This window comes from Parus major, chromosome 2 (assembly GCF_001522545.3).
Source record: "Parus major isolate Abel chromosome 2, Parus_major1.1, whole genome shotgun sequence".
In the NCBI taxonomy this organism is placed as follows: Eukaryota; Metazoa; Chordata; class Aves; order Passeriformes; family Paridae; genus Parus; species Parus major.
In genome coordinates this window covers 38,809,173-38,826,778 of record NC_031769.1, presented here as the reverse complement: position 1 = coordinate 38,826,778, position 17,606 = coordinate 38,809,173, and the positions used below count along the sequence as shown (strand labels likewise).

General features: G+C 40.9%; 1 protein-coding gene across 1 annotated transcript in view; it reads right to left on the bottom strand.

The window, feature by feature from the left end:
• LRRC3B (leucine rich repeat containing 3B) overlaps window positions 1–9,185 on the bottom strand; it is a 44,933-nt gene extending 35,748 nt beyond the window's left edge. The window contains exon 1 of the mRNA XM_015619729.2: window positions 9,053–9,185. The gene's annotated coding sequence lies outside the window, so the exon portion shown is untranslated. The remainder of the gene's footprint in view (window positions 1–9,052) is intronic.
• Window positions 9,186–17,606: the final 8,421 nt, after the last annotated feature.

Sequence of the window (17,606 nt, the reverse complement as noted above, 5' to 3'; positions counted from 1 at the left end):
TGTCAGAAAGGCTGAGACCAAATGCTTTTAAAGTCACATTAGCTCCTCATACACACATCACATCTAAATTTACAAAAATGCCAATATTGTTTAAATTCAACAGTCAAACTCCTAGCCTTACATATTCTTAGAAGAAAGGCAGCAATATACCTTAAAAAAAATAATTTGTGGATGCATAGAAAATGGAGGAGGCTACTTGGAGCAGCCAAGTGAATGGAAAGACACATGAGGTCACAGAATCAGCCCCTAACCCAGCAATGCTTTACACTAATGAAGAACTGCACTGCAAGCCTGATAATATTTTAGTGTCCCTTTGCAAATGCCCAAGCATTTACTCAATATTCAAAGCCGCACTCAACAGCTTCAAGAATCAGAATTTAAAACTAGCAGTCTTAGCTCACTGATTAAATATTGCTTCAATGAAACAAGACACACTAACTCCAGCCAAGACTTCTTTTGGGACCCCACAGAGCACCTTCTCTGCAACCCCACAGCAAGGGGAAAAATAAAGGACCTGTGCAACCTCACTCACCTTGTTTTTCTAATGATTTCCCAGTCAATTCAAATGTCCACAAGCTTTTTAAATCCATTTACTTATCATCAAAGCATTGCCTGCCAAGTCATGCATGCCACAGTGGAAAAAAAACCCATTAAGTTGACACTGCATAGAGATTGTTTCTCTCAGGGAAGTTCTTTGGAGAATGGACAGGGTCTGTAGAACTAAGTTTGTGGTGATACAGGCATATGGAAAGTCCAGATTGGAAGGGTACTTTTATACAAAATAATCCTGAAAGTAACGTAAAATATATTTTATTGCATCTGACCCATAGTCAGATTTCACCTCAAGAAAGATCCCTAGCGTGACAGGCTTTTACATGGAAAAAATAAATACACACCTGTGAGCTGCAATCAGTGACAAAGGTATAATAGCAAATATCCCTTATGGCAAGCTTGTGAGAAAGGGCTGTTCTCAGACAACAAAGCCTGAATACAAGAGGGTACATCAATTATTGCTGCACAAACCAGACTGAAAGAACAGCACACAGCACATAGCTGTTCACACAGCATGACAATGGGAAGGGCTGAGATGGCATTAGACAATACAACACCATGCATTTCAATTTTTAAGATTCATGCCATTATTTTCTTTTTTCCTCACAACCAAGGGAAGTTGCAGTGCTACTGACACTGCACGACTGACTGTTGATTTTCAATGTGTTAAAAAAAAATCTACTATAATTAAGTAATTGGTTGGCCTCTGTCCATTTCATACCACACTGCTGCCTCACAATTGTTTAAAGAATAGAGAAAAAAATTGTTGAAGATGTGGCAGATAGTGGGAAAAAACCCCAAATGTTAAGCTTGACTCGTTCAAATTAGGTGGTATTTGTACAGATGGAGCACCTGCCATGACTGGCAAGAAGAACAGTCCTGTCGCTTTGCAAGAAACATTTTTGGATCGAAATTTATTGAAATACCATTTGTATCCATCAGGATTGTTTCCTGAGCCAAAGATTTAGGTTTCTTGCATGTTTAAATCCTGTCAAGTCCTACTCTAGCAAAATAAGTATTTATAGAATCGCAGAATCATTTAGGCTAGAAAAGATCTTTGAGTCCAACTGTTAACTCAGCACTGCCAAGTCCACCACTAAACCATGTCCCTAAGTGCCTTAGCTATACATCTTCCAAACACCTACAAGGATGGTGACTCAATTACCTGTTCCAACTCTTGATAACCCTTTCCATCAAGAAATTATTCCTAACACCCACTATGCATCAGAGTTGCCAATAAGCATACCAAGTAATTGATGAAAGTGATGAGCAGAATACAGATAAAAAGTTTGCTGTCAAAGGGCAGAAACCTGTGAAAGACTCTGGAAATAGAAAATGACCAATACATTTTCTGAACAGAAATTATCAACCTTTCAATGACAACGGTCTTGCTTATTGCCAGGAAGGGATCACAAATGCAGTGTACAGGGACATGACATCTCAGCTCTGCAGCCTCAAAACATACAGGAAAAGAAAGGATTTCCTGGATTGCATGCCATCATCCATGTGCTGCTTTTCAGTCAAAGCTGAGATGTTTGTATTCTATATGAATTGTGTGCTTTGGCTATATGCAGTATGTAAGAAGTGACAACTAAAGGTCTGAAAAATATTGTGATCTGAAGTTTGAGGAGTTATTTCACTTTAAGTTAGAAGATCCTAGAAACCAGAATTTCCCACTTATAACTCATTTTATAACACGATATAGACAATTCCTTTGAAAAAGGTTTCGGTTTGGAATCTCAGCTTTGAAAAAGAGGAGATGTCCTTGCAGCAGCAGAGTAAAAATTGGTACTTCCACCTAGTGAATAGGACCAGACACACCCAGAGAACAACAAAGTTGAAAATTACTTAGAAGCAGATCTCCTCTGATACATGCCTTCCCTTTTAGTGCTTGTGCAGACTGGGACTGACACACACTCATGAACAGTAATACTCTATTACAAACTTTGTTAAAAATAGACTGTTTAAAAGTCACCAATTCTCATCTCAATGACTTAGTGTCAACAAAGCTGAAAACAAGGGCAAAAAGGACGTTTAGAAACACTGTTTGAATGTTGCAATAGCAGAATTAGCCTGTTAACTTCATTTTAGGAGAAAAGAACTAAGGGTCACTCTTTTGACATTTATAACAATAATTACATTTAATAAAATGTAAGACTCAAAATAAATTTTAAAGACCATTTGCAGTACATCTAGGAAAAAAAACCCAACAAAACCAAACCCAGCTCCAGCAAGATTCACTATAAAGACTGACCCCTGGATTTACCAATTTCCAGCCTTGTGAACAATGCTGCCGTTGAGGACCTTCCCTCCTCTGCAACTCCTACATTTGCACATACTGATTCTGCAGTTCTTGTTCCTGACAAATACCAAGTTTTTTTGCCTAGCTGGAGGTAAGTATAACAGAACATCAACATCTCCAAATAAATTTTCAGAGTGAAAAAAAAACAAACGCGTTATAGAAGTGTTTTTAGAAGTGTAAGAAATGGTTTTCTGGAGTTTCTGCTTTTTCTTTTCTTTTTTTTCTTTTGTTTTTCTTTTGTTCTTGTTTGTTTTTTTTTTAAGAAAAGAGTGTATTGAAAACAATATACAAACACTGCAATGTGAAGAATTAAAAATAAAAATAGCTGAAATGGAAGTTTAAAGAGATTGTCCCTATTTTCATTTCCAAACACAGAACCGAACCAGGTTGAAAAGTCAAGAATTAAAACACCAGTCACATAAATTTGTTTTAGTTTCGGTGCTGATTAAGATGAAGTCTTATCACTAAGATATATAACCACCATTGCTCGCTTAACCATATCTGACCTAACAAGCAATTTCATACAAAATTTTTGTTGCAGTTCTTCTTCCAGGAAGAAGTATTTGTCTCTGCCTTCAAAGGTGAGGGAGTACTTGAAGGAACTCAACACTGTTTACCCAGTGCTTTTCCTTTTCTTTTAATTACAATGCCTTTACAACGGCAAGCACCATGGATTTATTTTCACATCCAAAGGCTTCACCCTTTTGCTGCAAATTATTCACAAGCACATAAAAATGTATACTTTGTAAGCATTAAAAGAATATTTTGAATTAAGAAAATTCCACCGAAACAATACACATTTGTAATCTACAGCCTTTCCATGCTTCTCATGCTTTTCCCACTAACTCCCAACGCAAACATTTGGAATGAAATGCTGAGTACTCATGATCTTGACATACAACGTATCTTTAGCGAGTATAGTTGCTAAAGTGTGTAACCCAGTTTTGGTAAATTGCTAAAAACACTTCATTTAAAACCAATGCTGTTGTTTGGTGGAGGAAGCAACATTGACAGAAGTAAATGACAGCGCCACTAAAGCTAACATAAGCCTCTTAAGAAAGCCCGAGACCTAAGACACACCATCTTCATAAGCACATGCCCTATTTACTGAGATTGTGCATCCAGAGGATGAAGTGTGAACATGAAGTGATGCCCCAGGAGAAGACTGTGTGCCAAACTTCCACAACTTGAGTAAAATTCTGGCTGTTATGCAAGCACCACAATATAAAGGTAGTATTTTCCAGCTGAAAACTCCACAGACATCTTAAGTCCATCTCCTGACCGTCTGGTTCCTTCCTGTCCACCTTCTACTTTCTTTATGTGTTGTTTCCCTTTCCTGACCTTTTAAAATTCTGTTTGTCTCTCCTTTTACTGTCACTTCAGAACCGGACTTTTCATTTATTGCTCCTTAAATAATTAAATAGTCTCCATTTGCTTTCCTGCTTCCAAGTCAGAGTAGCATCCCATTTATGTACTGTCACTCACTTCTATCACTTTTCATTTTTTCTTATTAGCATATCTTTATAGCACTATTTGGCAAGCAGAGGTTAAATTTTTTCTTCTTATCAAGGGATAAGTTAGCAGCTTTATGAAACTGCTATTAATGAAGTGCCAAATTCATTTAAAACACACTAGCTAGTTGAAAAGCAGAGGTAAACCTTAATCAAGTACATCAAGATCTGTAGTGCTAATTTTCATCTCTGTTTAAGTAAAATGCCCAATTATCCAGCTCAATGTATCTCTGAAAAGGCCTTTTAGCAGTCCCATTTCCTCAAGAGGCATTTTTTATCTCCTTTCCATCAGTGGAGCTGAGATACAAAAAGCCAAATTCAATTCCTCAGCAAGGCTTCTAGTCCCACTGAAATCAACCAACACATCTTTTCCGTAGGCCCACGGCAGGGCCATGACAAATCCACGGCACAGCAAGAAGCCGAGCCAGAGGGATATGGTACAGCCCTGATCACCTCAACTTCAAGACTCAAACTACTCAGGTCAGCCACTACTTTCTCCCTGCTGCCATCTACATCTCCCCAGTTTCGAGGGCACCTGGCCTTCTTCATCAGCTCCCTTTTGTCTACCTCTCTTTTTTTCATCCCTACAAAAGTCCTCCACAGAAAGAAACAGCATTTTAATTCAGCAACTGTTGCCTTTTCCTTGCTGATCAAAAACAGAACACAGGAGCAGGGATGATCCTTGTGGGAAAAGGATTTTCCCATGTCCATTGTGGAAGTCACTCAGAAATAATAACTTTTTAAAAAAGATGCGCTTGCTGAAGGCACTCAGTGGAGCATTTAAATATCCAGAGAGAGAAGTAAAAGGTACTTTGTTGTTTGTTAACAGCAAGTGTTGAGTTTGCATTTCCAAACTAAGTGTGTAGAGCAAGCCAGTGCTGGATACAGATGCTGATGAGCCTACAGGGGTAGGCAGTGCAGGTCATCGGTGTCAAGTACAGACACAGGCACCAGTCACCCACAGAAATTTCCATGCAGTGGGATCATGCATCTTTAAGCACTGTGAACTAAAGACATCCTCCTCCACACTGAGTTCCACAGCAACTATTTATCTGAACCATGAGCTCTGATGAAGCAGTGAGTAAAACCAATACCACATCATACTCTTCCCCCTGGGATGCACCCACAAGTCTGCTTTACATCCCTGCGCCAGAATGACGGATGCACAGAAACTTCTTATGAAAAGAGCTGGACCGAAACTAGAAGCAGAGATTAAATTCATCAAAACATCTCAAAATTTGATGCTACTTCACCCATAGCACATTGGATTTAAGAGCAGAAGATACACCTTGCTCATCCATGTATTCACAGGCTGTAATCCTTTTAAAAATACTTATTGAAGGTGCTGAGAAACTCCTATATCCTTTTTGCTTGTACTTTCTGTAGACATATGGGTATTTGATTCATACCAGTACTGAAGTGCTCTATCAAAACTGCACTTTCTGGAGGTTACTTTCAGTAAAATATTAAGTTAAAAATGCTTGGCCAAACAAGCCAAGGTAAATGCTACATATTCTATGAACTCAGATAATGTATTCTTGGCTCAAAATACGATCATTTTGAAATAAGGTTCTGTTTAACATTATTATAAGTTTTTAAACTGCTTCACAAGAGTTTTCTCTAAGCTTATGAACAAAGCTTACTGAATGAAGCGAATTAGGGGTATTATTTTGCTAGCCACAGAACACTAATTTAATTTGCATTCTCTAATGAGTGCTGATCCAAAGACCAGGCATGCAGATGACAAGGACAGTAGTTACATGCAAATCCTCTAAGTCATTACAAATGCAGTATTCTACTCTGAGAGGAACAACCTTCCTTAGTTCATCTTCTGATTAACTGATGTGGCAACAACAAATATTTCTACCCATATTCCTTCTTGCTTAAATCATCCACTTCGTTAAAAAGTTTAAAATCTTCCTGCCAGTGAGCCATGTATCCCTTGTGTTACTCACATAAATACTCCTAGTGAAGTGACAGGAAATATCCTTAAAAACAAGACTCGGAAGCACGTTATTATTTAACTGAACATCTAAAGGTGCTTTTGAAATGAAGCAATACATTTTCTCTGGCTTTAGACACTTGAGTTAGCACTTCTGAATACAGCTGAATTTTATAAATTCCAGTTCTCCTGCTGAGAGGATATTTCTTGAGCTGACATATCATGCACTCACTCTGTTACTCTAGTTACTCTAATGCTGTTTCAGTGTGAGCAGGAAGAATTTCCTACCTCCCGAAAGATCTGAAATACAGATCCATAAAGCACATGGAAAAGACAAATCATACCCTCAAGTCTTGTTATTTCATTTATATATGGCAAAGCTCTCATGGACTTCATTAGCTCAGCACTGGATGAAGAGCACAGACTTACATGCCTATTAAATGATACTTCTTTTTCAATTAATCTCACATTTGAGGCAAAACACATTGATTCATGATAGTTGCAGGTACAATCCTCATACACTCAGGCCCTGATCTCAAGACACTCAGCAGCTTCAACCTGCCCTAAGGCAACTGAAAACTACAATCACACAGGAGAAGCTCATTTTGGTTGGACTGAAGTCAGCACAAATTTTACAGCAAACCTCAGGAGAAGGCAAGATCAGGGTTCAGTGACTCAGGCAGCAATACCTGAATAAATGCAGAAGATCTAGAGTTAACCTCACATTCTTCTCTTGGCGAAGTCCAAATCCTCTCATTAACACCAATGGGCACAAACCCTACATGGTACTGCACACTGGAACTCTCTGACCATGGGCCTGATCCTGTTATCTTGAGCCATCAGAATATTACCTGTAGAAGTAATCCCACAGAAATCCAGGCAACTTGCACAAGTAAGGGCTGCCACAATCACGGTTATAATTAATTCTGAGCAATTTTGCTATTTAGAAACTAAACTAGAAAATTAGACTCTGAACGTAGCAAAGGTTTTGCAAATTTAGTTCATTCTACAGCTTATTTTTCTTCCCTTTAAGCCAAACTAGAAGCCTACTCTTTTAAATTAAATTACTAAGAATAATATCAATAGGTAAGCCATATGAACACTGTGGTGCTCTATATCAAAGCCTTCAAGCTACCGCTTTCAGTAGGGCGTGACGCACACCTTCCACTATAAACCTACAAATTATTAGACAGGTTACCATAGGAAATTTTTGACAGGTCTTTTAAGCATTCAGAAAAGACTACCCCAATCAGAGTTTTCAGCTTTAAGAAGGCTTATTTTTCTCTCCTTACTAAATCTGTAACACTTTCTCATAGCTATTATATTTTAATTAATTCAAATAATCTCAAATGCTTTAGCTTATTCTGTCATTTTCATATCTATGTAAATAACTCTAGGATTACTTCTTTGAGGAGAGCACTAAATGTTGCTTGCCTGGTTCTCATTCTGACTCTTTAGGTGGTTGGTCTATTTATGCTCTTCAAGTTGTTTGGCTGTTTTCATTCTGTAATTACACCATTTCTGCTGTCTAGGGACAATCAGAAAGATTGGACGATAACCTGCAGACTGAACCACTTTCACATTTTCTAACCGATACTCTACAATCTCCTAATTTTTAAAGGCAGAAGCAAAGAAGGAAAGAAGAATTCTCGCTGGCACATCTGAGGCATTTTCCAAATTCTTGGTGAGGGAAATTCTGGACGAGTAGCTTGCCAGAAAGGCGAGAGAAGAGCCCGCGGCTCCCACAGACACACAGTACCCAGTACCCGCTGGCTGCAAGAGACCACATTTCTGCTCGGGCTCAGAGGTGGCGATCGTGCCCCGCTCGGAGCTCAGGGTCGCACGGAGCCCCCCGCGGACCCCTGAACCCCTGTACCTGTCCCGGGCCGGGGGCACCGCGCACCCCGACTCGCTCCCCCGGGGCAGCTCCAGCGCCGCCCGCTGCGGTCCCGCCCGGTGCCTCCCCGGGCGGCGGGGGCGTCGCAGCTCACCTGGGCGCAGCAGGCACCGCCGCTGCCCTGCAGCCCGCCTGCCTCCCGCCGCTGCCATTTGTTGCTCGCGTTCGCAGGAGATGCCCTCTTCCCCTCCCCGCCCCGCATCGCGGCCACCGCCGCCCGAACCGTAGCAACTGGTCCCGGCAGGTCTCAAAGTGGAAAAATCCTACGGCAACACACACGGCGTCCTCCCACCCGTCCCCGCCTCCGCCGCCCCCTTTCCCCGGCAGCCCCGCTCGGCGCCCCGGCCGCCGCCCGCACGCTGAGCAGCGCGACCGAGCTCCGGCAGCCCTCCCGCACACGGCCGGGCAGGGACAGCGGCCAGGCACCCGGGAGCACACACGGATGGGAGGGGCGCTTTATTTTCCACCCCTTTTTCTATGTTGCTCCAGTACGGGATCGGGAGCTGCGGGTCACAAATCCCTCGTTTGCTCCCAAGTGAGAGGGTACCAACCCCCTTCCCGCAGCCTCTGCTTCTGGATTCCCTCCTCCCCATCTCCCGCTGCCTCGGCGGAATCCCGACCCCGTCAGCCCCCAGGACTCACGGACACCGGAGGTTCCCCAGCACGGGCTGGGGGAGGGGGCATCGCCGGTGGCCCTCGCCCATCGCTGCCGGGCAAGGTGGCACGGCACGGCGGTAGCCCCTTGGAGGCAGCAGCACCGATCGCTTTCCCCCCGCTGCCTCCCCGTCGAGTTTCCTCCCGGCGCTGCCGCCCCCCACCCAGCGCATCCGCGGGGCGCCGCAACTCACATCGCGGCGCCTTCCCGCAAAACTTCTCGGCGTGCGGCCCCGGCGGCTGGGCTCGGCTCCGCTCCGCTCGGCGCAACAGGCAGCGCTGCTCACCTGGCCCCGGGCCGCCGCGCCATGGGAGCGCCGGGCGGAGCCTGCGGGCGGCGCGGCGGGGCCGGGCGCAGCCAACGCCCGCCCGCCCTGCTGCCTCCGCCGGGCGCCCGCCGGGAGGCTGTGCCTGCCGCGCCGCCGCTCCCCGGCCCCTGCGCTGCGGCTGCAGGCACGGAGGCAGGCGGGCAGGGAGGGAGGAGAGAGCGGGGCGGGGAGGGAGAGAAGGAGGAGACCTCCCTCTCGCTCCCACCGCGCAGCGGGGAGGTGCTGCCCGCGAGGGGTGATGCTGCCCGTCTCCCTCTCGGGGCTGACTGTGGCTCTCACCCCCCCAGCTTTAAGGCCGGGGCCGCCCGCTCCGGGCAGACGTAGAGAGATGGCCCTGCCTGTCGGGAGCGCCGTGGGGTGCCTTCAGAGGGTGCTTCTGCTCCCCCCAGTGCCCACCAGGTTCCCCAGCAAAATACGAATAAAGGTTAATTGTTTTGCTCATCAAAGTGAACAGCTATTATTGCCAGTGTATAATACCCAGGTGTAATACATAGATGTATAATATATAATGCAGAGGTGAACTTATGCTACGCTCAGGCTTACCAGCCTTCTGTGATGATCCAGTTATTCACATCTTCCTTCACGTTTACTTCGGGTTCTTGTGAGGATGACTTTTTTCTCCATGAAGTGCTTCTGTGGAATGTGCTGTGTTGCAGCAGTCGCATGGCCTGTCATAACCCAGACTTTGAGAAACATCAGCAGCTGGTTGCCTCTCTCACTCAGACATACATTGTCTGTTCTGCACGTTTCTACTCTGGCTCTGCAAAGTAAACTTTCTATTCATTTCCTGCAGCAAAGAATTTTGTTGCCCGTGTCCAGTTGAGAGCACCTGGGTAGAATGGATTTTTCATCTTAGCTGCTTTGCTTTAAGGTGAAAGCTGCCTAAGATGCTGCATGGAACAGAAAATGAATTGGCATTGACTTCCTCTGGGCTGTTTTTTTTTTTTTTTTTCCCCTCTAACTATCCAAAACTGTTTTATCTCCACATCGGCCATTGTCAAAAAGAAACTTCTAGGTCAGAAATTTGTCAGTGCTATGGCCACAGACAAGTGGTCTTTTGAGGGAAGGGGGGACAAAGGAAAGGTACACAACTAATAGATGGTTAAATGTAATTTTTCATCATTTAACCTCACTCCTGTGAGATTACACACAAGTAAATATTTATCATTCTGAGTAATCTATCTGACTCATATTAGCAAGATATGCAGGACCAGCCCTTTGTACTATAGCAAAACCTGCTCTTTTTTCTCCTAAGAATATTTGCAAATTGGCTCATGAGCACTTACTTGTATGCCTATCATTTTAAATTCATATCAATATAAGAGAAAATAACAAATACAAAAAGAAGCTTGATAAAAATCACTTTCATGAGCTCTTTACACAATTCTCACACTGACTCAACCCAGCTTTGAAGACACAATCAGTTAAAAAATAAAAACACAATACATGAGCATACATTTCTTTTTGCAGTGTGTTTGATTGTGTCACAAAGCTGATGAAATGGACTGAAGAAGCCAGGATTGCATTACCAGCCCTGCATTATTTGCAATGGAAAACAATTTTCAGGCTTTGTGAGTTTTATTCCTTTAGCTGAAACTGACTGATATTTCATTTTAAGGAAGTAGAAAAATATTAATCATTGTTGATAACCCAAACCCAAAATCTAATGTGCAGCATCCCTTTCTTCAAATACATCTTGTGTTCATAATTTTACTATTTGGTGTATAGATATATGACAGCTGGGTATAGTACCCAGAATGGATGCACTTCATTGCAATACACCACATTAGCAGAATTGCAAACTTCCTTAGAGTTGTTTGCTGTTGTTAAAATATTTTGTAATAAATAAATTAAAAAAAGAGCAGATCTGCTTTATATTTGGCTCAATATACCCCACCCTCCCAAAAAAAAAAAGATAAAAATGCAATCATTTCCCTTTAAAATTGAATCTCTAGTGGTAGTTTGTGGAATGTACTGTTTGCATTCTTAAATATCACAACAATATAAGAGAAGACTGATCTTAGCATGCATAACTTAACTTACTGCATTAGCCATGATGTCATTCATCCTAATGATTTAAGTATAATTGCCAAGGAAAACAGAACCTCACAAAAAGATAGAAATACTTTTTTTGTCATTGTTGAAATTGCACCTAATAAAAAGTTTTTCAACCAGCTGCACATGTGTAGCTGGTTTGCAGGTTTGTATTCAAAGAATTGCTCCTGAGAGTAGCTAAGCATCTACAACTTCAGTTGAAGAGTAGGTGTTTAGTATATATCTCTGAATAGGGGAATAGAGTGCTTTTTCTGGGGAAAATTGCTGTAAAGGGATGCACATCTACTTGCCATTAAAAATGTGGATTTTTAAAGACTGAAATACTGCTGATGTCATGGTGGTTGTAAGCAGAAGAAAGACTGTATTATTATTCTAGGTGAAAGAAGCTTTGGTCCTTGAACAAACCCAGCAGCAGATTTGCTGACTGGCTTACTGGCATCACCTGTCCATTTTACCACATAAGTAGAAGGGAAAGGATTAGTCCTCTGTTAGGAAGGAGTGTAAGTTTAAAGGATATGGAGAAGGTAATTTGGCTGCCCTCAGATAAAAAACAAAATGCTAATATTTGCTGACTTCTACACATAGTTAGGAAAATCAGGGAGCATTAAATAACAGGGGATACCAGATGGTTCTTCAGTTTCTCTCATAAAATAATTTTGATGAGTGTTTGTAAATATTTAAGGGCCCGGTAGTACTGATCTTTACACATTTTTTTTTTTCCTAACGCAAAAAACCCTACATAATTCAGCAAGACTGTTTGTGAGTAAGGATTATTCATATAAACAAGACTTTACAGGATTAGATCCTTAAAAATTTATAAATATTAACAAAATATTTCAATGGCTAAATTAAAGAATCATCTGGTACCATCCATTCCCTTGATCTTCTGAGACATTAATAGCTTTTTACAAAATCAGCAAAGAATACCGCTTCTTCCAGTGCTGAGATAAATTGAGTGACCTTCTCTTTATCCCTTGACTAATATTCCTTTCATTACAGGATCAATTCTTTTCATAGCCAACAGTAGTATGAAATTAATATTCTAGATGTAGGTACATTAAAGAGCTAAATCTCACAACATTTCTAACTCTAGTAGCACATACTTGGGAGCTTAGAGGCAATACTCTGTTCATGGTCCAGAGTGTGATATTTTGTAAAGAGCAGTGCAAAGACATATGAGGGGCACATTCTCCCTGGGATTACTCCATACTCCAAGGGAGAACATGGGCAGGGCCCAAAGCAGGTAGTCTGCATTGAGCCACAAGAACAGCAAAAAGCATGAAATTTAGCAACCTGGAAATACTAAAAGCAACACAAACCACAGTGTTCACACTATAACTGCATTCCTAAATTGTATACCTGTTTCTGCTCTCTCTCTAGGCTTGATGGTACCAGCAGTCCTCATTCTCCTCTCAGCCCATAGGTACTGCTACTGCATGTATAGGTGATGAGGTTTTGCCCTGAGAAGATTAGTAATGAATCAAAGTCCTCTTTACAGAGGGCCAGTACAAATCTTTTGCATCTCTTAATCTTTTTAAGCTCTGTGCTGGCAATGTGCAACCCAGCTTGATTTGTAAGCACAGCTACCTTTCCAGGTCTTTGAGGACTGGGCATTAAAGACTCCCTTCAAGAAGCACCAGTAGTTTCTGTGTTCCTGTATTTGGCAGATTCTGTCATTTGAAGGCTCTCGTTGGTTTTTCACTTAGTCCCTTTTCTATATAGAAAAGAGATGAAGAGACTATTGGGGGAGAGTTTCTGTTTAAAATAACAGAAGATCCTTAGACTGTCAGTAATTCATGAACACTGAGAGAGAAACAGCGGTTGTAAATAAACTCAACTAGTTCAGCTCATACTCCACCTAGCTCTGATTTAGAGAACATTATAAGTAGGGAAGTACATTTTTCTACTATGTGCCATCCATTGGTTGAAACTGATGTTTTGGTCTTCTCACAAAAAACATGTATTTCTGGAATACTTAAGTGTTAGAAAAATAATAACTCTATTTAATCCTGGTCAAAACAGGTTAGTGGCAGTTAGTTCTCAACACATACACTTGTGGAATTTTTTGTTATTTCAAAGATTTATATAAAAGATTACAGGTATGCATGAGAAAAGCAGCTGTATTGATAGAAAGTACTTGGATTTCTGCAAGGCAGTTAACTTAATACCACATGACATTTTGATTTCAAGTCTTGCATTACATGGAATTAACAGGTCACCTATTGCGAGGATTAAGAAGTGTCTCACTGACAAATTTCAAAATGTAGCCTTTTAATGGGGAGATTTTATTCAATGTGAGGAGTCTTCTAAGCAGAATCAGAAACAGTCCTTGCCTGATACTGCTTTCTATTGTTTTCAGCACTTGGGCCATGCAATAGAATCTTTGCTTTAAAGGCTTGCATATAGCACAATAAATAAAGAAGATATATTTCTTCTGCAGTAATTTGATTTGGCTAAATGATCCCTGTCCAACAAGCAGCACACTAAATTCATTTTACTATAGTCCAAATGCTTGTAGGAATGGACACTGGCACAGAGAGGAGAGACTCAGGGAATGATAAAAAGTGATTATCGTAATCACCTCCCTTACATGAGGCCTCAGTACCTTGGTGAGGAAAGGACTCAGCACAGCCCTTGCATGTTTCCAAGATATCAAGCACAGTTCTGGTGCCTGCACTTTAAAGAAGATGAGAAAATGTTGGAGAAAATCCAAATATTTTGTATGTAAAGTACAAGTCTTGAGATGGGAGGCTTAAAGAGCTGGACATTTCCACTTAAGAAAAGAGTGAGAGGACACAGGGAATAGATAACAACAGTGAGCTTTTCACTCTTGCTGACAAAAGCACAACTAAATCCAGTGACTGGAAGTTTCAGGTTAGATGTAATCAACCTTGAAATCAGATGCAATTTCCTAGCAGTAAAGGTAATTAAACTCTGTAACAGCTTATGAAGGGAGGTGGTGCACTCACCATTGGTTGATCTTGTCCTAAAAAAGGCTGCCTTTCTTAAATACAGCTTTACTTCAGCTTCTGGGAGGACTTCTAATGGACAGAGCATGCTCAGGGAGGGAAGAAGGGTCACATCAGGCTAGATCCCCTGGTGATCCCTCTGGCCCTACATCCATTAAAACAATGCATCTGTGCAACTTCTTCCATTATGGCTGGAAAAAGATGGCTTGAATTGTACCCTGCCCACACAGACATTTTCAGGCTGGCATTAAGGTAATAAGTATAATCAAATCTCATACTTGAGAGCTCCAGTTGGCTGCCTACAGCATGGAGAAAGAATCTCTTCTTTACTCCTCTGAGAGATATTTGGTCTCATATATTCTCCAGAACTTTTTGCCTTCTCTTGAACTATGTATCATTTATCTTGTTGTAGTCAGGAAGAGATTAAACCAATGCAGAAAATTATTTTAGACATCTGATGCTTGGGTTTGAATTAAGCCCAGTCCAGAAGCAGTAGAAATTTTAATAGCTCAGATTGGCAAGTATTGGGGATATTTTGCATGGATTTTTTTTCTGTGGTTGTCTGGGTATGCCTAATCAGTTCTCGAGTATCATAGGAAGCTCAGGTACTGTTTTAGACACTGTTTTAGTTCGGTTTCTCAAGGACTAAAATACTATGGGCTAATGAATGTAGTTCTCTCCACCCTGGAGTACATGTACAACGTTTGATAGATGCCTTTATCCAAGACAGACAGTCTGATCATGTCTCTTGGCCTTAAATTGTAAGGAAATTTAAAACTTGTATGTAACAACAGCCTCTAATTTCCGGACCTCTCATGAATGCACATGGCTATAACATGAGCCACAAACACCAAATAGTCTCCAGTGCCTCTGGGCAGAGATAGAAAATCTCACTGAGAATTCAAACACCAAGCAATTCCCACCAAAATTTAAAAATATGCAAGCACAAAATATTGCCTACTGCCTGTATGTCTTTGCCTTGCAAGCATCAGAAGATACTGGAGGTATCTGCCTGTATCTTTCCTCACAGCATCTGCCATCAGTAGTCCCATCCTGCCTAGGCTGACAGGACACAACTGCAGGCTGCTTGATTGTGGAAAAGCCCTATTGAAAGCAGGTTTCTGAGGACTTCCAGCCATAAACTATGAGGTGTTCCATCTTCATGACAGGTGAGGGAGCCCAGCATCCCTGCATGAAAATTTGGGTATTTAACACCTTCTCTAGCAAAACATTTATAAACACACCATGGTGTTTTGGTGTGGTTGGAAGGTGCGAGTGGCTGCATCCAGGAAAATAATTACTTAATAAAAATGAATTAGCTGTTTCTCTGCATAGACTGACATAATTAATGAAAATTTGTTTCTAACATTTTACCCAAAGAGTCATGAAAAGGAATGAAACCAAACCAACTCAGACTGGTGAAACAAGGTAGAAACACATCTCCACGACTTACTGCCTCTGATTAATATACTTGTAAAATAAGTGTATGTATCACTAGTAAGTGTGATGAACATTGTGACACTGCATATTATTTATAAACAAAAATAGTATTATAGATCCCCAAAGTGTTTACATCTGGAAGCCTACAAAATCACAGTAGGCATAGCTTCACATAATGCTTATCATCACAGGAAGTGGGTATTTTTTGTTGCTGAAGGTAGGAGAAAAGGATGCATTTTAGCCTCAGCTCATCAAGATATTTTTCTCAGTTTAGATTTATCACAGGTTTCTCTTGAACTACAGTTTTATTTAAGAAATGGGCTTGTGTCAGTGAGTGTATATACAGACTGCAAATAACATTTTCCAAGCCAATCCTCTATTGCATAATCTTTGCTGTCAGTTTTAGTAGCTAAATGGAAAAAATGCTTCAATAAAGAATCAGTGTTTATGATGGGACACATAGGAAGCAACCAGCACTATCCCAGAAGCAGATTGCAGGGTGTCTGGGCAGAAAATGAGAAACTTTTGTGGATTTATTGTCTTCTTTAAACAGGAAAAAAAAAAATAATTAAAATGTAGTCAAGCAACAACTAACATAGCCTAACAGCTATTCATTTCAGCCATCTGAGATGTGGACATATGAGACAGTGTTCAGAGAATATTGAATATATTTCTTTCTTTATGTACAGTATCATGAGGACTTACAGAACTTGGTTGCTCTGGAAGAGTTCACATGGTACCTAGGATCTGCTGTCTTGAGTCTTTCAGAATAATTTACTTGATTGACTGGTTTTAGGTTGAATTTTTACAATTATGTCTATTATTTTTATGCACAAAACACTTAGCCAAATTCACTGGCATATTATGCATATTTACAGAAAATATGCATATTTTGTCACATATTTATGTGGTATTTTTACATTAATAGAAGTATGGTGTGCACCAAAGGAGCTGCCAACCTAAGATTCTGATCCTGCAGGTATTTACATATCTGCTCAGTACAATGTACCAAGAGTACTGATATTGACTTCAACTGAGCCTTTTAAAGGTGTTAAAGTAAACTATGTGCCTAAGTCTTTTGTTGGATGACATTTGTAACAATACTTACAGAAACACTGGGAGAACAAAATATGTAGGTTAAATGATACCTCATGCTTAGGCACCTGGATAAAATGGGAAAGTATATGCAATTTACTTTCAAGGTAGATCTTGCTCACAAGATGAAAAATATTCCATAAAAGCAGTTATTACTGTGAGATCACTATTGTTCTTCTGCAGCCAGTTTGCTGAAAAAAAGTGCTTTTATCTTCCTTGAAATTGTCTCACGAGAAAATTACATTATGGTGTAATAACCAGATGTGTTCTGATATAGACAAATATATTATGGTGCAATAACAAGTATTACAGGGGAAATGGCATGCTCTGTAGTAGCCTATATATATATATCAGACATGTGAAGGTTTCCTTCTCTTCTCAGATATCAGCCACCCCTTGGTTGGTGCTGAACATCAGGGAGGACCAAGATTGAAACCCCAAGAAGATGTGCATTTCTCCACAGTAATAAATCAAACTCTGAAAAGAAGATGGTGGAGATTTAACACAGTTTGTGATTCTTATTTTCACTTTTCAACAGTTACTTTTTTTGAGAATTTCACAGAAAGTCCATGTGAACCCCCCCACTGAATTAAGTTTTGCCAGTACAAACTGGATGGAGAAGCACCATGAAAAAACTAGAGATCCAGAGAAAATGACATGCATGAACATTGTCTTTCTGGTTTTTAGGAAATGGGAGAGGCATGACTTTCTGCAAAGAAGTCCACTAAGGGTTTTTGTTTCTTTTTTACAAGGCACTGATCTTAGGCAAATTGCCAAAGCTGAAGCTACAGACTCTTGATAGATACACAGTGATCCACAAGAACAACGGTAAAACAAAAGAAAAGAAGTTCAAGTAACCA